General features: G+C 43.9%; 1 protein-coding gene across 1 annotated transcript in view; it reads right to left on the bottom strand.

Moving 5' to 3' along the window:
- VIPR1 (vasoactive intestinal peptide receptor 1) overlaps positions 1-20500 on the bottom strand; it is a 221795-nt gene that overhangs the window by 65491 nt on the left and 135804 nt on the right. The window lies entirely within an intron of this gene.

Raw genomic sequence — 20500 nt, 5'->3', positions numbered from 1 at the left:
AATTCTATCCACATTTTTAGAAGCCCTACATGATGTTATCAGAGCCGCAAAATATAAAATGCTCCAAATTTTTCCGGTGACTCTTCAGAATAAGCTGCCGTGTCTGTACATGAGAAATAACACTATATCAGGCCATTATATGACCTGTATCCTGTATTTTTCCCCATATTCTCTGCAGGGTGTAACTTTGATTCTCAGTTCTTTTATTACAGGTGGGAGGAGCCTGGCTGCTGTGCTGTGTTCTATCGACTGCGCATAGAGAACTGCAGATTCTGCGTCCTATCTATAAGGAAATGTTCACACAGTGGAATCCAACGTGAAATTTTCCATTCGCATTCTGCCTCTAAAACCTGTCACGTCTGTACGGCAAACGAGGTGCAGGGTGACGTTCATACTACTGCAGTTGTAAAACTCTGCACTGTAGAACAGTGTACGCCACACCAGAAATCTGAAAAACAGTGAGTAAAGCCCGTGCAGCACAAGAGCACAGCGCAGGGCAATGTACAGACTGCGGGAAAATAAGAAAACATCACACTATGTAGATCAGTAGCACCCCTCCAGGGAGGAAGGAAGCCTGACCCTAACCTAGCAAGGAAGTGACGGGTCCCTGCCTAAAGCGGAGTCATCGCCTTGATAAAAGGCGGCACAACGGTCTTCTTTCTGGGCCCTGAATGCCCCTATAGGAACCCCTGGAGAGATGAACCAACACCACAAAGTAACAATAATTATGGAAACCAAAATACAACTGATAGCAAACAATGGCACTTATCTGAACATGTAGCAATTCACCCACCCTAGAGGAACACCAGACTCCAGCCTTTCCTCTAGAGAACTGAATAAGCAACATTGAGCCCAGGGAGAGGTGAGAATATAAAGCCACTCCAAACTTGAAGACTAGCACAGCAATTAGGGAAGCAGACCTCCAACCTTCTCCTAGGCATGACTAATCAAGCATGCATCATGCAGTAAAGACAGACAGCACCAGCAGTCTCTGTACATGGTGCTTTAACCCTTGTCCTGCATTACTAGGCGACAGATCTTGGCCTACGTTGAGGCCACCATGCTACGACGCGGTCGCGACCGACACGCCATGACAAAACCACAGCAGAAATCTACAGCTAAGACTTCATTCACACGAGCATATATCGACCGCGCTTTGAGTTGATGAACTCTGAAACTTGACACGACTTGCCCACCTTCCAATCTGTATCAAAGTAAGAGACAATAAAATGATCATTACTAACACCATAATCATATGGAGCCATAGAGAACTCGCTGACAGCAGAATGGGTACAGTGCTCAGTTGGGCACTTCTGCCCATTCATTTTAACGACTGATGAGGGCCTCAGCATCCGATGCTCAGACCCAGAGCGCACCGATCATTACTTCTGACATGTCAGAAATTATTTTTAAAGCATAGTTACACTTACAAAAGTACGGTAGCTCCAAAAGTTTTATATCTTTCCATTCGAAAGTCAGTGAACTTCAATCTGACCACCAATGGTGACATGACCAACCGCCAATCTGTCTCATAACCACATGGATCGCCTTTTACGGTGGATGTCACCATTTTCTAGCAATAAATGCTGAAAATGTCAAGGTTGCCAAAACTCCAAAAACTTTTGGAGTTGTTCTATCCGTTACGCAGTGTTTTGCTCTTATATGTGTACTGTGAATTCTGCTATTAAGGCAAACAAATTCTGGCTACCCTCTACAACTCAGAAGTCTGCTAGACACGTCCTGTCTGTAATTGCAATCATTTCAATAGTCACCGACAAGAATATTATTACATTTGTCTTTTCAGATCCACTGGATGTGTATTTGAAGTGGATTAAACATTTCACCAATTTGAACCTTTCACCCAAATGATAAATTACAGCGACAACGTAAGAACCTGCAGAGAAAATTGAGAAAAGACAAAACACCTGATGATATATCATCAAGTAGTAATTATGGTATTACATCTTTCTTGTCTGGATACAGAACCAGTTAACCGCTCCTGGCATGATATGATGTAATTAATGTGACACTTTGAGGCCTCTAGCAATGATAGATAATACAAATGAAATTTCTAGAAAAAAAATCCTACTTCTTGTATCATTTCTGTAAATTGTCTCTGACATAAATGCTATATTTACCCTGAATGGACCACTGGGTGTAATTATTAATGATGATGCAAACTAAACCACTCAATGCCAGTCTGCTGCATCGAAAGCTAAGAAGATTTTGTCTTTTATCAGGAAAGACATGCTCTTTACCCCTTCAGTGAGCAGAAAGATCTTCAAAGAAGGGCAACAATATTAATGAGGGGTACAAAACATCTGCTATGATGAAAGGATGCCAGAACTAAATTCATTTACACCGCAGAGGGGTGATATAGGACCATAGTTTTATATAACTATCTAAATATTTGTCTTTGTCATTTATGGAGAACAGGGTAGAGTTGAAGGTATTTGTCTTCTTAAAAGATTGAACTTGATGGCTTTTTTTCAACCACTATGTAATTATTATTTATGACTATTATTATTTGCCTTAAAGGGCTTTTCCTAGTAAAGATATTTATCCTCTATCCATAGGATAGGAGATAAAAGACTGATCGATGGAGTCCAACCATAAGGACTTCCAGTGATCTCAAGAATGGCTCACCCCAAATACCCCATGTGAATAGCGCAACAGTGCGTATGTGCGTGACCACAGCTGCATTAACTTCCACAGGATGAAGGGAGGTTGATGTGCTCTGCTATCTTACTCCGTCTCATAGAAGTGAATGGAGTGGTGGTTATGCACATATTCACTGCCACTCCATTCCCATGGGTCATTCATATTGCCCGGTTCTCGAGATCACTGGTGGTTCCAGCAAAAGACAATCCCTTATCCTGTTGAAAAGGAAAATAGTGGGAAAGCCATTTTTAAATTAGCTCCGTAATCTCAGGATGTAAAGTCTAGCATTTGCATAAGACAGTATAGAAAAAAAGAGGTGTTATTGGGTCACTAAGGTAACTGATGAGTGAACTTTTCACAAGCTTAGTTTCGCTGGTTTGCCGAATTGGGCAAAAAGTCCAAATTAGTTTGAATCAAACCAAAATTTCACCAATACCCCTAAAACTGATGTATAGCACAAATAAGAAGAATAGGAAGAAGGTGAAGAAGAAGAACAAGGAGTATGACAGGAAAGATTTTGTAGAATCCTAGAATGGTAGAGTTGGAAGGGACCTCCAGGGTCATTTGGCCCAACCCCCTGCTCAGTGCAGGATTCACTAAATCATCCCAGACAGATATTTGTCCAGCCTTTGTTTGAACATTTCTATTGGAGGAGAACTCACCACCTCCTGTGGTAACCTGTTCCACTCATTGATCACCCTCACTGTCTAATATCTAATTTCTGTCTCCTCCCTTTCAGTTTCATCCCATTGCTTCTAGCCTTTCTTTGTACAAATGAGAATAGGGCTGATCCCTTTGCACTGTGACAGCCCTTCAGATATTTGTAGACAGCTATTAAGTCTCCTCTCAGCCTTCTTTTTTGCAAGCCAAACATTCCCAGATCCTTTAACTGTTCTTCATAGTGGGTTCAGCCAAGATGAACTGCCTAAGGTTCAGGTTCACACCGAACTGAACTTTTAGCAAAGCTTGACCCAAAACAGCATTTAACGGTTTCCGTTAGCTGAAGACTACTGATAGGAAACCTTCAACGAATGTCTGTTGATGAATCTGTCAGTCTTATTCTGTGCCTTTAAGTGATATCCTACTGGGAAATGGACTGTGGTGCTAACTGGCTCATGTAGACCATAATGCTTCTGGTAGCTATGCTTAATGTTGGAGTTCCCACAATGCCAGTTGATGTTGGAGCCCTTTCTCCATTAGTTATATCGCTGTCAGCCTCTCTACTTCTGAAATATAATTAGGTATCATGTATGACACAACTCTGACCTTAGAGATTTACTTTTGGACACATAGATTCAGCCTGCCAATCACTGACCATGAGGGGGAACCTGGTGAGGACTTTGCCATGCAGTTCACCATTACAGTTCAGAAACCTGAGAGAAGAGCTAAAGGCACTAAGACTAATTAAGGTGGGGATACTCCAACATAGGGCAGGTAGTCAGGCACTATGCAATGAAAGCCATAGCCCATTCACAGCATTACACCATTATGCACTCAAAATCTTAAAACAGAGGCATGTATTAAATGCAATATATCTATCAACAGCAGCTTTTATATGTTCTCCACAAGCTGCAGATGTTTTACAACTGCTGATATGTTATCAGAATGCTTCCTCCTCTTAAACTTTTAGACATTTTTCATGGAATTTTCTAAAAAAAAATTAAAAGGTGTTTTAGAGTGACAATAGGACACGATGATGAAATGAAATGCTGAATGGGAGGTTTTACCTCAGTTGCTGGTAGAGCAGGACACATGGGAGAATATTCACCATTTCTGTAACCAACCATTACTTTGTTAAATGGGTGAAATCTCTTGGATTGCGTCGTAGAGGTGTCTAGTGGTCAACAAGCTCCACACCAGTGTAAGAAGAGGTCACTACACACAAGGAGCCTCCGAGAGCCTTTTTATAGGCCAAGGGTGGAACTACTTTTAGGGCTTCAAGTGGCAAGACTGTTCTTCTAATCATCCCACAGCTCTCATCATTTATATATCTGCCTGAGATGGAACTGCATGCCGGGTTTGGCAACAAAACGTCTAGGTGCTTGATTTTTTTTGACAAAGAATGTACTTGTTAATTGCCATCTGGATGGAAAACAGGGAATCACAGAAATGCATTGACCTTTGGGCATTTTCAAAGTGAAGAGCACGGTGCCGGAATGTTAAGTAGCTGGTCTTTGAAGACTGATTAAAATGTTGAAAGACTTATTTCCAATGGGGTTTTGGCATGAACTGTGATTTTTGTTCTTTTTTTCTTCTTTAGAATGGAGTAAATTCTTACAGGTGCAAAACTTTTATGTCAGGGACTTCTAGCTGAATGTGGCAATTGACACCAGTGTGTCTACTAACCATGAGTGGATGCTAACTTGAAGGGACCAGCCTCTCCATTAGTAATCCTTAAATTGAACAGGTCACTGGAAATGAGATATTTTTTATTGTAGACCCTTACTGTATGCATTACAGAACTAGATATCTGTTATCTAGTGTATCACATCCTATCATTGGTGATATTGATTGCTGAGACAGTATATCGAATCCTATTATAGGTGATACTATTTGCTAAGCTGCTATATCTAAGACTGTCATTTGTTAGACTACGCCATTGTATCAAGGCTTATCATATGTGATTTTCTGCTGAGTAGATGTATCTAAGCCTGCCATGTGTCATGCTGACTTGCTGAGCCAATGTTTCTGAGCTTTGCAGACTGTATCTGTAATTTTCTGTTCTCTCTGTCATGGTGGGTGGAGCCTGCCGCTATGATGTCTTCTATACAGTGTGCACAGAGAAGATTGCAGATCCTGCTACCTGTCTGTAACACACACAAAGACAAAACAATCAGGGATGACACTGTTGGAGTATCAAGCAGTCCTTCACTTTCTGTTTTCCGTCTTATCAATGTAGAAATGATTTGGATGTTTGCTAGTTATCACATTGGCTCTCACATAAGAACAAGTTGTTTGAAAGTTCAGTGACCATTTAATAACTTTTCTAGTAAGAACACATTGTCTATAAACTAGAACTATTAGTTTACAATATTTTGGTATTTGCAGAGTTAACAGAGGTCGCTTTCGGCCTTGACAAGTAATTTTGACAACTGACAGCCTTGAGCTAGAAATCTGTGAGCTTTGGTATTAACAAAAGGTCTTAAGTGTCTGCGACTATCAGAGGGCTGCCAGCAGACTGATAAGCCAAACTTCCTGAAATGTAGAGTTGTATCTATAGATAAGCATTTTATAATATTTATGGGTTTTTATAAAATGATGCGTATAGGTTAGAGGCCTTTTAAAGAAGCCCAGTAAATTGTAGATACCATTTTAAGTAATTTCCACTGTCAAAAAGTTTGGGAGATTTACAAAATTATAAGGCCATGAGGTACCGTTCTCAGAGAGTAGCATGTAAGAATGCCAATGGCACCCAACATTTTACCAGAGTTTCAGCAATGCCAATATTTTTGCTCAGTGCCAGACAACAACCATGTGCTGATCAAAGCAAGCAAGTCATGTGCTGCAACACTTAACCCCTAAGTGACCAAGCCTGTTTGCGCCTTCGTGACGGAGCCAAATTTTGGAAATCTGACATGCGTCACTCTAACATAGAATAACTCCGTAAAGGCTTTGCATATCCAGGTGATTCTGACATTGGTTTTTTTGCCACATGTTGTACTTCATTTAGGAGGTAAAAATAGACCCATAGAATTTGTGTATATTTATTAAAAGCACTGAAAGTGGGGAAAATTGGAAAACATTGTCATTTTTTTACATTTCCAACTGCAATATCTCAAATATGTACAAACATACTGTACAAATTTTTGCTTAGATATATATTTCTGGAAGCAAATTTTTAGTTTTTTTAACCATTTAGGAGACATACAAATTTAACATTTTGAAGAACATTTTGTTTCCCTACACCAAGCCAAGATTGCAAAGGCTCATAGGTGTCAGAATGATAGATACCCCCACAAATGACCCCATTTTAAAAACTACACCCCTTAATATATTCACCGAGGGGGGTCAAGAGTATTTTACCACCAAAGTTTTTTTACAGGATTTAATGCAATTTACAGGAGAAAAAATAAAATGTCATATTGTTGCAAATATGTCATTTTGAAGGCAGGATTTTTTTCTAAAGTGCACATGATAATGGGGATTTGCACCCCCAAAATGGATACCTCTGTTTGTCCTGTGTATAGAAAAATACCCATTGTGGCCCTAATCTTATGTTCGTATGCGCAACGGGGCCCAAACCGAAAGGAGCACCTGGTGGCTTTCAGTGCAGACATTTTGCGTGAAGGTGTTTTAGTCCCCATTGCCCACTTGTAGACCCCTTGAGCGGCCAAAATGATGGAGAATCCCCACAAATGACCCCATTTTGAAAACTAGACCCCTTAATAAATTCCTCTAGGGGAGTACTGTGTATTTTGACCGCACAGTTTTTGAATGAATCGAAGCAAAGCAGAAGGACAAAATTACTACTTTTGTTTTTTTGGCAATTGTGTCATTTTAAAAACAGTTTTTTTGTACAGCACACATAGGAATGAAGATGTTCACCCCAAAATGGATACCCCTGTTTGTCCTGTGTTCAGAAACATACACATTGTGGCCCTAGCCTTATGTCCATATGCACAACGGGGCTCAAACTAAAAGCAGCATTACACTTTAACTGTTTTTTAACTTTTATGCGATCACCATTATCCATTGGATAACTGTCATCACTGACCAGGGACAGCTCACCGTGGCCCTCGGTCACTGCTCCAGGCTCTCAGCTGCCTTTAGTAGCCAGAAGCAAGGAGATTTTAAATTTCCCGGGTCCTCCCCAGCTTTTGCGCTTGCACTCACCATTTTGGCGATGGGCGCATGCGCCAAAAGCTGGGAAGGGGTCATCCGGATAAGGATCCCAACGGGGAATATCGCTGGAAGCCTTAGATAAGTAATTTCACCTCCCATCACGAATCGGATCCCTGACGGGAAGTGAAACTTTAGCTTTTTTTTAACTTTTACGTGACCACGTAATCAAGAACTGTGTAACACAGCCTCCAGTGAGATCCTCAGGCTCTTGGCTACATCTATAAGCCAGAAGCAGGGATATTTTAAATTACCCCGGCAATCTTTGACTTTTGCACATGTGTCCATTTTGGCAACGGTCGCGTGCGCAGAAGCCGTGGTAAGGTTCGCAGATAAATCCGGGGGCCTTAGGTACATAATTTTATCTCCCCTCCCAGATATGATCCGAGAGGGAAGATGAAAGTTAAACTTTAAAATTTTTTTTCACTTTACATGATCACCGTTATCCATTGGATAAAAACGATCATGTGACCGCTAACCGCATACAGCGGCTCCCGGTGATATCTCTCTGCTTTTGGCTAGCTGGGAGCCAAAGAGATTTTAAACTTCCCATTTCTGTGCATGTGCCCAACATATGACGTCTGGCACTCATGCGCAGGAGCCGGCATCAGGTCCGTGAAGGACCGGAACGTCGCAGGACATCGCAGAGTATGGGGGTGAGTACTTTCAGCTTCCCTTATACGATTGTCGGTCATCGCATGACTGGGGGTTAGTTGGGGTTGGCTTCCCGCAGCCTCCCATGACAGCTCCAGGTTGTCGGCTATTTCCGTCAGCATGGAGCTGTCATGTCCACAGCCCATTTGGTTTTGAACGCTGATCAGATTAAAGGAGTTTTCTAAGATTTTGATGCCCTACCAGTATAAAATTGGTGGGGTTTCATCACATTAGCTATCTAAAGTGGCTTCAGCATCTGAGTGAGTGCTGCGGTCACATCACTCCATACCATGGAGCTCAATCCCTTTCACTTGAATGGGACTAAGCTGTTTTATGGCAAGTGACTGATAAATGTGAAGTCACAGGCCTCAGCAGAGGCCGCTGTACTCACCCAGCGCCAAGACTTCTTAAAACCGCCACATTGTTGGGAGTCCCTGGATGGTGGACCGATCTGATGACCTATAATGAGGATCGGTCATCAATAACTTAGTCCCGAAAAAAAAAACAACAAAGAGGGCAGCACCTTGATCCTTCTATATGCACTTATCAAAAATAGAGAAATATAATTGACTCACCTAGCAGCAGGAGGTGGGTCCCAATTTATTGAGCCCCCCCCACTGGCACCCGAAGTGTGGCTAAGTCTCAATCCTTAGTCCCGCATAGGTGTGGAGCCTTGTCAACACTGACAGGCTCTACTACAGATGAGTCCTATCTGTTTTTTGTCTTCTCCTTTATTTGATGAATAGCACTATCAAATTTTTTGAACTACAAATCTCCTCCGCTGAGCGTGGATACATTATTCTAATGCACTCCTCTCTTAGTCCGGCTGTAATTCGTGGATCCGGAGAGCTGCACTTAAACTCGCCCCAAATCAACTCCACCCGAGGAGTGCAACAATATGCACTAAAAATGAGTTCCTTATTGCTCCTGCAGGACTATCCAATAGTAGTATTCAAGGGACTCTCATAAGAAAAGTTCAATGAAGGCAATCCATAGAGATGAGCGAACGTACTCGGTAAGGCCGATTTCGCAATTGAGCACCGTGATTTTCGAGTACTTCACTACTCGGGTGAAAAGTACTCGGGGGTGCTGTGGGTGAGCGGGGGTTTGCAGAGGGGAGTGGGGGGGAGAGGGAGAGAGAGTGGGCTCCCCCCTGTTCCCCGCTGCTACCCCCCGCTCCACCACGCCACGCCCCGCCCCCCGGTGAAGTACTCGAAAATGGCGGTGCTCGATTGCGAAATCGGCCTTACAGAGTACGTTCGCTCATCTCTACAATCCAACAATTGCCAAAGATAATGCTAAGCTATTTCTTTTTTTATTAACCCCTTCAGTGGCAGGTTTATTATTACCATGTCATGCCTCAGAGGGCAATGAAAAAAACCTCTGTAAGATTTCAGATGACAGCTCAGTGCTCTACACATTTCAGCACTAGAGCTGTCCACAGAAATCTTCTGAGGTTTAATTGCATGATCAGTGCAGCAAGCCCCAGAGATTTTCTGGGCATGCCATGAAAGGGGTTAAGCTAAAATAACAAAAAGAATTGCAACGCTTTTCGGCACTCCAAAAACAGTGCCTTTTTCGAGCAGGTACTGTTTTTGGAGTGCCGAAATGCGTTAAAGTCCTTTTTCTTATTTATGGCTTAATAAACAAGGGATACAGTGGGGAAAAAAGTATTTAGTCAGATACCAATTGTACAAGTTCTCCCACTTAAAAAGATGAGAGAGGCCTGTAATTGACATCATAGGTAGACCTCAACTATGAGAGACAACATGAGAAAACACATCCAGAAAATCACATTGTCTGATTTTTAACAAATTTATTTGCAAATTATGGTGGAAAATAAGTATTTGGTCACCTATAAACAAGCAAGATTTCTGGGTCTCATAGACCTGTAACTTCTTCTTTAAGAGGCTCCTCTGTCCTCCACTTATTACCTGTAGTAATGGCATCTGTTTGAACTTGTTATCAGTATAAAAGACACCTGTCTATAGCCTCAAGCAGTCACACTCCAAACTCCACTATGGTGAAGACCAAAGAGCTGTCGAAGGACACCAGAAGCAAAATTGTAGCCCTGCACCAGACTGGGAAGACTGAATCTGCAATAGGCAAGCAGCTTGGTGTGAAGAAATCAACTGTGGGAGCAATAATTAGAAAATGGAAAAGATACAAGACCACTGATGATCTCCCTCGATCTGGGGCTCCACGCAAGATCTCACCCCGTGGGGTCAAAATGATCACAAGAACAGTCAGCAAAAATCCCACAACCACACGGGGGAACCTAGTGAATGACCTGCAGAGAGCTGGGACCAATGTAACAAAGGCTACCATCAGTAACACACTACGCCACCAGGGACTCAGATCCTGCAGTGCCAGACGTGTCCCCCTGCTTAAGCCAGTACATGTCTGGGGCCGACTGAAGTTTGCTAGAGAGCATTTGGATGATCCAGAAGAGTATTGGGAGAATGTCATATGGTCAGATGAAACCAAAGTAGAACTGTTTGGCAGAAACACAACTCGTCGTGTTTGGAGGAGAAAGAATGCTGAGTTGCATCCAAAGAACACTATACCTACAGTGAAGCATGGGGGTGGCAACATCATGCTTTGGGGCTGTTTCTCTACAAGGGGACCAGGACGACTGATCCGTATACATGAAAGAATGAATGGGGCCATGTATTGTGAGATTTTGAGTGCAAACCTCCTTCCATCAGCAAGGGCACTGAAGATGAAACGTGGCTGGGTCTTTCAGCATGACAATGATCCCAAGCACACCGCCTGGGCAACGAAGGAGTGGCTTCGTAAGAAGCATTTCAAGGTCCTGGAGTGGCCTAGCCAGTCTCCAGATCTCAACCCTATAGAAAACCTTTGGAGGGAGTTGAAAATCTGTGTTGCCCAGCGACAGCACCAAAACATCACTGCTCTTGAGGAGATCTGCATGGAGGAATGGGCCAACATACCAGCCACAGTGTGTGCCAACCTTGTGAGGACTTACAGAAAACGTTTGACCTCTGTCATTGCCAATAAATGATATATAACAAAGTATTGAAATGAATTTTTGTTATTGACCAAATACTTATTTATCCCCGTAATTTGCAAATAAATTCTTTAAAAAATCAGACAATGTGATTTTCTGGATGTGTTTTCTCATGTTGTCTCTCATAGTTGAGGTCTACCTATGATGTCAATTACAGGCCTCTCATCTTTTTAAGTAGGAGAACTTGTACAATTGGTATCTGACTAAATACTTCTTTTCCCCACTGTAACTTAGCATTGTCTTTGGCAATTATTGGTTTGTCTTCATTGGACTTTTCTTATGAGAGTCCTTTCAATACTATTATTGGATACTCCTCCAAAAGCATCAAGGAACTCATTTTTCGTGCATATTGTGCACTGACTTTTCTATGGTTCTTTGTCCCGGAAAAACCATTTAAACTCTAAAGCATGCAGATTTGTAAGTAGAACTCTGGAGTATCGCAGAATCAGTACAGTACAGTGACTTCACCAGCAGAACAGTGAGTGCAGCTCTGGAGTATAATAAGAATTATACTGTGAGTGGTCTCTTAAAGGGGATAGCTGCTCAAAATAAAAAAAATAAAAAATGTTATAAAATAAAAGAAAATGCTACTCACCTCTTCAGTCCTCCCGCTGATCTAGCAGAGATGCAATCCACTTGTCTGTCATTATGAAGAAGGGTGGATGGTGTTACACTGTGCGGCGGTGACAGATGGAGGCAAAGGAAGCATACATTTTTCTTAAAACAAAATTTACTAATTGGAAACCTGGCTCCATAGATCTCTATAGGAAGCTATTTTGTACTTGAACGATACGAATTCATCCGCTTACAATATATAGAGTTTTCAGAATGGCAAGGCACTTGAACCACATTTGCACCATCTCATCTCCATCATCGTACTTCATGCTATCATCATCATATTTTCAAAGGTCTACGGCATGGCACAAACATCGTGACCTCACTCACAGTAGGTAGAAGCGTCTGTACGTAATACAGACTGTCGCTCTAATCTATCTGTAATGATGCAGCCTAGCAGACTAACCGCACCATAGGTGCAAAGTACATCATCTCTGTCTCACATACACGTCAGCGCCTCACACCACTGCGACAAGTGCCTTGCCTTCCCAGTGCACAGCATCTTCATGTAACATCATTTCGCATATGAACACAGTGAATCCGCTTACTAACTTAACTTCATGTCATCATTTATTAACACAGTAACTATAAACATAGTGTCACCATCCCCATATAACTACAATCCTCCTTGGGGAGGTGTCCACCCCCCCACAGGTTCATACCCATCAAACTATCATTTTCTGTTTAGTGTGTCTACACTTAGTCACGGGAGACTGGCCTCACGTGTCTAGCAGCTTTGTCTTTATCCTGACTTGGGTTCATGACGCTGTCCTCTTCTGAAACAGAGCCCCATGCGAGAAAGGAGTTTCTGTCTCTTTCCACACAGCTTGCTTCGATCTTCTTTGGCCTGCAGGTCATCAGGGCCTGCTGGTCTTCTGCCTTCACCACAGTAATCAGGGCCTTTCCATACACATCCATGCTGCTCCCCAATAAGCGGACATGGCTACAATTCATGGCTTCCAATGGCTGCCACCATGTACTCTGCAGCCTCTCTGCTGGGCCTCTTTGGGTGCTGCTAAGCAGAACATGCTGCTGCATCTTCTCTGCTGCACTGTGATGCAGCTAAATATTACTTATCCACAGCCAAAATAGTTGCATTACAGATGGGTGGACTTTAGCCTGTTCCCCACAAGGGTCTGGATCCTCCATCATTTGCTGCTTCTTTGGCCCCCCAGCTTTTCAGGCTCAGGGGGCAAGCTTAGCTCAGCACTGTACCCTATAGAGGGGCGGCATTCTTCACAGTGTTGATGTACTAGCTGCATCAGCACTGCATCACTGGAGGGTGAGCAGCCTTCACCTGGTGGTCTCTTAGGTGCTTCCATGTGCCTCCACAAACATGGCACCTGAAGCTCCCCTTCTACAACTTCCCTCCTCACCCATGCCAGCAGAGGGGCTTCACATGGTGCTGCTGGAGCACCACAATTCACTTACACAGCACCCCCAGCCCTGCTGTCTGCTTGTTTTCTGGCAGACAGCAGGCTGGACTCCTTTCCCAGCAGGAGTCCTTGCATGGGGGCCGAGCCTAATGGTGGTGGCTCAACCACTGTCATAGCAGCAGTGAGCCTCTTCTATCCTCAAGGGGGAGCACTGGGGCACTATCCCCATACATGTACACGCTGTCAGTTTTGATGTCCCATCATGGCAGATGAGCACTGCAGACAATCAATGGTCATAGTGGTCACATGCTGTAGTTACTGGCAAGATGAGGCATTGAAGATGGTAAAAGGGTCTTTCCACAAGTTTTAATGGCTGGGCATGGCCTAAAATAAAAAGCAATACTCACCTATCTTCAACTCCTGGGAAACAGCTGAGCAGCTCCAGCTCCTAGTATGTATGTCCAGCGGAAGTCAGGTGACCGCTGCAGCCAATCAGAGTCTGCAGCATCAACGTCCCAGACTCCTGGCCTCATGGCACGCAGGATTTATACTGATTCCAGGAGTTCGGACTTCCGCTGGAAAAACATGCTGGAAGATGGAGCCGGTGACCTGCTGCCTTATTTGCAAACTGAGAGCGGCTCTGAAGGATTCTTGTACAGTAGCTCTGGAGGACCCAATGCAAAATTAGTGCTATACAGATTGCCCTTTGGTTTTAATGTGAACTATGTAATACTTCATTTTCTCCTAAAGTGGCGCTACAGGGAAACTGAACACTTGCTTCCAAGCTCTCACGCAGATTAAAGATAGTCACTAGTGACCCTTGTATAAGAAACGGATGGTCTAAAGTGGACAACCCATTAAAGTTTGCCCCAAGTTCCTTCCATAGCTACATGTGTCTCTCTCTGGTTAGGAAGTGAGAGGACAGTGTAATAGGTTCTCATGCTGGTTTAATATGGTGGTGATGTCATCTTTAAAATCATTATTGGCACAGACCAAGATATCAAGTGTCGTTGTTTAAACCATTGAAAACCATTCCAAAACAAATGATAGATTTAGTCTCAGGATTTCAAGTCATCGTTTTATAGGCTTCGCAATGAATGTCAAGCTCAAGTGAGGTTTAAGTAAACAAGAATTTATGTAGATCAACAGATGGTATATCCATCAACGTCTCACCGCTGAATGTCACGTAGAAGGGCTGCACTATAGGTCATCCACAAAAATATTATGTAAGGATTTGTTGTATGAGCTTCAGTTTACATACAAATTAAAGTTTGGACAATACCAGAAAATCACTTTAATAAATGTCCTAGATCCAGACAGATGGAGGGAAATGACAAACGGACTTCTATGTTTCCGCTGCCTTAAAGAGATTTTTCACAAGTAAGTACTTAACATATGTCAGTGGTACAGTCCATGAGCAGGGACCTCAATACTTGATAGAATTAAGGCGCTTGGGAACTTGGTAATGGACCCAAATTCCTTTTACAGATGGTTGGAAAATTTTGCAACTTATATTCTCCAACTCATTGGCTTGATAAAACACCATTAGAGATGAGCGAGTAGTGCCTTATTCAAGTACCTGCCCGCTTGTCTCTAAAGATTCAGTTGCCGGCGCGGGTGAGCGGTGAGTTGCGGGAGTGAGCATGGGGGAGCGGGGGGGGGGGGGGGGGGAGAGAGTGAGAGAGAGATCTCCCCTCTGTTCCTCCCCACTCTCCCCCGCCAGCAGCCAAAACTTTAGAGTCGAGCGGGCAGGTACTCGAATAAGGCACTACTCGCTCGAGTAGTTTGCCTTAGCGAGTATGCTCGCTCATCTGTAAACACTATCACTATCAAAGACAACTGATTAAATAGGTTGAAACAAACAATACAGTAACATAGTAAGTTAGGCTAAAAAAGACATAAGTCCAACAAGTTTAGCCTATTAACCCTGCAATGTTAATCCAGAGGGGATCCGTACATGTGAGCAGGTCTTGCAGCTCCTTACATTACAGGGATAAGTTCCTTTTTGTGTTTCAGAGGGCAATGCACTCCTGATTATAAGGTTCCTCAAATTTGGAGGTTGCTCATCCCTCCCTGGTATTTATCACAATGTCTGTGCCCTCTTGTCCTGTCTCTGGTATTTATCTAGTGCAAATTAAGTTCACCATGTCTGTACTCTCCCATGTGATCAGGTGTATGTTTTAATTAGAGATGAGCGAGCGTCCTTGGTTCGGGTGTTTTTGCACTCGAGCACCGCTTTTTCCGAGTAACTGACTACTCAGACAAAAAGCTTCGGGGGGCGCCGGGGGGCGGGGGCGGGAGGCGGCGTGGTGGAGCAAGGGGGTAGCAGTGGGGAACAGGGCGGAGCTCTCCCCCCCCCCACTCCCCTCTGCAACCCCCTGCTCACCCCCGGCGCCCCCCGAATCTTTTCGTCCAAGTAGTCAGTTACTCGGAAAAAGCGTTGCTCGAGTGCAAAAACACCCGAACCGAGTATGCTCGCTCATCTCTAGTTTTAATATAAATACATCTTTAGATTTGTTCCATTATGCCCGAGGAAGGATCCTGAGAAGTTTGAAAACTCGCAACATCATCACACATTTTTGTTAGCCATTAAAAAGTATCATATCTATAAGATTACTTGGTTTCTCTCACTGGGAACAGCCACAATATAGTATTGTATCACTCAAGAAAGGCATCCAGGCCCCTCTTGAAATTCTTTTATCACATTCACCATCACCACGTCCTCAGGCAGAGTGTTCCACAGTCTCACTGCTCTTACAAAAAAGAACCTCCTTCTATGGTGGTGTAGAAAACTTCCTTCCTCTCGAAGTAGAGGGAGCCGCCTTGTTACAGTCACAGTCCTGGGTATAAAGAGATCATGGGAGAGATCTCTGTATTGTCTCCTGATATATTTATACATAGTTATTAGGTTGCTCCTTAGATGTCTTTTTCTGAAATAACTAACCCCAATTTTTATAAGTTCTCTGGGTATTGTAGTCCGCCCATTCAGCTTATTACTTGAGTTGCCCATCTTTGAACCCACTTAAGCTCTGATATGTGCTTCTTGATTACCGGTACCCAAAACTCTACACAATATTCCATGTCTGGTCTGACTAGTGACTTGTAAAGAGGAAGAACAATGTTCTCGTTATGTGCCCAATTTATGGAAATCACTTCTTTATGCCATTTGTGGGTGCTGTGGTCCTATCAGTTTGGCTTCTCTCAGTTCATTAACCCCCTACAGCGATCTTTTGCTATGCTAGAAGATAAATAAATGTTTCTATGACATGCACAGTGCATGACTTAGCCGAGGGCGATGAAGAGTACAAGTGAAGTCTCCTTCCAGGATTAAAAGGTTGTCCCACGAAATAGAGGGTGGTCCCCTGGTCGAGATCTCTCTCTATGAGTCAGGAATGAGAGTTGCTCTATAACAATGGCTTCCACTCTGATAAACCTAATGCATCCATGCATTACATGGACAGCCATTTGTCTTACTGATCAACATATAATGTTACATTTTCCTTGCAGTGTCTACTGTAGTGGAGATGTGTGACCAAACAGATTTCTGCCCCAATCACTGGGATCAGGGAAGACACACCTGCGTCTACCAACTCCTCACTCAATGAGTTTCCATACACAAAAGGAGTTGACTTCCTGAGACAACCCCTTTCAGAAAATGTAAGATCTATGCTCTATCTTGAGGCATCATGCGCAGGAGTCCTTGATCATGCCTAACCTCTTTTGGATGTACATTTGATATCCTCTTATTGACCTCTAGCTATGTCTTAAGATACTTGTACACAGGACGACTATCAGGCTATTAAAGGGGTATTCCTATTTTGGCTTTTCAAAGCCGAGATGGGAAACTGCTGCTACACTTACCGGCCACCCAGCCAGAGTCTATGGAAGCAGCAGAGTGCTTCATCTCAGAGCTCTTCATTGAAGTGAATGGAAGCTACAGAAACAGTGTAGCACTGCGCGCTATGCTATTTCCGTAACTCAGTTTTTTTGGAAACAGCATAAACCACTCTGATACGCTGTTTCCATGGCTCTCATTCACTTTAATTCGAGCTATGAAAACAGTGCTGTGCTGAAGTGCTTGGCTGTTCCCGAGGGGTGGTCAGAAACAAGAAGGCTGGGTTTTCCCATCTCGGCCATAAAAAGCCTAGATAGGAATAACCCTTTAAGAGCCCAACAGTCATCCCAGTGATCATTACTCCTGTGCTTGCTCATTGAATGGAGGTGGAGTGAAGCAGAGATATCTTCCAGCCGCCCGCCCACCTCTATTGAGAATAAACAGGCAGTCAACCCTGATTAAACGGACCAATAGCCACTTCGTTTTTAGGTGATCTAAAAGCCAAGCAACTCCGACAAGTGAGCGATTCTTGTTCACTTGCCCTGTCGGTTCCATCATTATAAGGGATGACAGTTGCCTCGAATTGATCTTTTGAGCAATTACTCGGGTGACTATCAGCCCATGTAAAGGTACCCTATGACGATCTCTAGTGCTTCTGCCGGTCTTGGACAAGCATCCTGGTATTGACTTTTGGCTATCTTGACCTGCTTGTCTGCAATATAGCCAATGCCTGGTTGTCATCCTCAACATCACTCCTGCCAGCCAGTCAAGAACAAAAGGAGTCTTTAGACTCCAGTTCATGGTTGGTCAATGCCATACCTGTTGCAATACTAGAGTTTCCACTATCCTTATGTAAAACAGCTGGATGATAACCAATAAGGAGAATCTGAATGGCAAATTGGCCAAATTCTGCAGTGAGACAGTTTTTGGGTTAATCTCTTAAAGTAACAAGGCATATTAGCTAGTCAGAGAAATGTAGAGGAACCCTATATGATCACATGGCAGCCCCATAAGGGTCGATGTATTACTTTCTCAGATTCCGAAACCCCAAAACTGCCCTGAATTACAACGCTTTTAGAAAAGTGGTTGATTTTTTACTATAATATGGAATGTTTTCTATTCCGAGGATTAGAAAATCATTAAATCAGACAGCAGAATAGATAGTATTCAAAAAAATTGCGTTGTATTAGTCATCCACAGTTACATAGTATGACCTGGCCCTGAAGATGGAAACTGCGGTGAGCCATGGAGATGGTATGTGAAGTTATTAGCTAGCTGCAAGCTTTTCACAGATAGACACCGGGGAGTTCAAAGCTTTTAATTTTCAAGGCCAAAAAGAAGAATTCTGAAATGGCACATAAAGAGATGGATAACAGCTTTCAAGACGCTCTGTGTCATTACAGCTCCGTTCAGACACAGGGGCCCCTGGGTACAATGCTGATTACTTTTCTTCTTTTGACTCCCAAATCCACCCCCAGGTCCATCGCACCTGTGATGCCTTTACAATCCGTGCATTTATCTGAGATTACTGGTGAACCCCGAGTCTATAAGATCCATCACTGTTTTTGACATGTATTTACCAAAATAAGGGGTTATTCAGTATTACCTGTGCAGGTTTTGTGCAAGTAATATGCAGTAACAATCTCCCATACACTTTGATTGCACTGCTCACAAAATACACGCAACCCAAAAAAATCACAGCATGTTCTATCTCGGCACGTAATGTGCGTGCATACACACCAAGATAATGCATGGGGATTGGCGGCACGTAGCAAGTACATATTGCTGGTTTGTGCTTGGGAGAGCTAGAGTTGTCATCTGGCCAGTTACTCCCCGGCCCGACCGGTAATTATGTCCAAAGGTGGGAGACAGAAAAGGTGAGTGAAATACTAGATGCTGTTGGGCTGTTACACAGCTGCAGATTCCTGGCGTGGAGGGCACAGAGCGGGCTCCATTACTAAGCATTTTGAGGCGCTTGGCTGATGGACATTTGGTCTTACAGTGCCCATTATGTGTTCTGACCTTGACACCCATCATCACTTCCATTTGCAGTAGTGTCGTGAATAGACTTGAGCGAGTATACTCGCTAACGCACATTACTCGAGCGAGTAGTGCCTTAGCAGAGTATCTCCCCGCTCGTCTCTAAAGATTCGGGGGCCGTCGCCGGTGACAGGTGAGTTGCGGCGGGGAACGGGGGGGAGAGAGGGAGAGAAAGATCTCCCCTCCGTTCCTCCCCGCTCTCCCCCACCGCTCCCTGAATCTTTAGAGACGAGCGGGGAGATACTCGGCTAAGGCACTACTCGCTCGAGTAATATGCCTTAGCGAGTATACTCGCTCATCTCTAGTCGTGAACAACGAAACTAGACTGCCATGGAGTGCAAGCAGTTTGTCTTCAGCAACAAATCCAGGTTTAGTTTGGGTGCTGATAATGGCAATGTTTGTGTCTAGAGATCTCAGGGTAAGCACCTCAATCCTGACTTTGCTGTGGAGCGGCACACTGCCCCCTGCTGGTGTGATGGTCTGGGGGGCCATCGCATACAACAGTCGATCCCCCCTAGTAGTGGTATGAGGGACAATGACAGCTCAGCGATATGTTCAGGACATCCTGCAGCCACATGTGTTCCTCTCATGGCACATTCCAAGAGGCAGCAGGATAATGCTCAGCCGCACACACAAGGGGGTCACAGGAAGCCCCCACAACATTGTCACACTTCTGTGGCTGCCCAATCACCAGATTTATCATCAATAAAATATGTATGTCCCATACATGTTTTATTGGTGATAAATCTTTCGACCGGACAGGTGCCAATTTCAACAGCCTACGAGTGTATGATCTAAAGGCTCAGTTACAGAAAATGTGGAACAATATACCGCAGGATACCATACAGAATCTGTATGTCTCCATGCCCACCCGTATCGCATCTTGTATCCAAGTTAGAGGCAGCCCAAAAAATTACTAGAGCCTCCATGCCTGCCCGTATCACATCTTGTATCCAAGCTACAGGTGATACAACAGGGTACTGGAGCCTCCATTCTGCCTGTATCACATCTTGTATCCAAGCTAGAGGTGGTACAACAGGGTACTAGACTCTCCATGCCCGCCCACATAACATCTTGCATCCAAGCTAAATGAAGTACAACAGGGTACTAGAGCCTCCATGCCCACCCGTATCACATACTGTATCCAAGCTAGAGGTGGCACAACAGGGTACTAGGCCCTCCATGCCTGCTCGTATCACATATTGCACCCAAGCTAGAGGAAGTACAACAGGGTACTAGAGATTTCCTTCAATGGGTCAGTACTAGAGATGAGCGAGTATACTCGGTAAAGGCAATTGCTCGAGCGAGCATTGCCTTTATCGAGTACCTGCCCGCTCGAGATGAAACGTTCGGGTGCCGGCGGCGGGCAGGGAGCTACGGGGGAGAGAGGAACGGAACAGAGGGGAGATCTCTCTCTCCCTCTCTCCCCCCGCTCCCTCCTGCTGACAG

The sequence above is a fragment of the Eleutherodactylus coqui genome, chromosome 12 (genome assembly GCF_035609145.1).
Source record: "Eleutherodactylus coqui strain aEleCoq1 chromosome 12, aEleCoq1.hap1, whole genome shotgun sequence".
NCBI lineage: Eukaryota > Metazoa > Chordata > Amphibia > Anura > Eleutherodactylidae > Eleutherodactylus > Eleutherodactylus coqui.
Note: the sequence above shows the minus strand (reverse complement) of the source record. Positions and strands in the feature narration are given on the sequence as shown.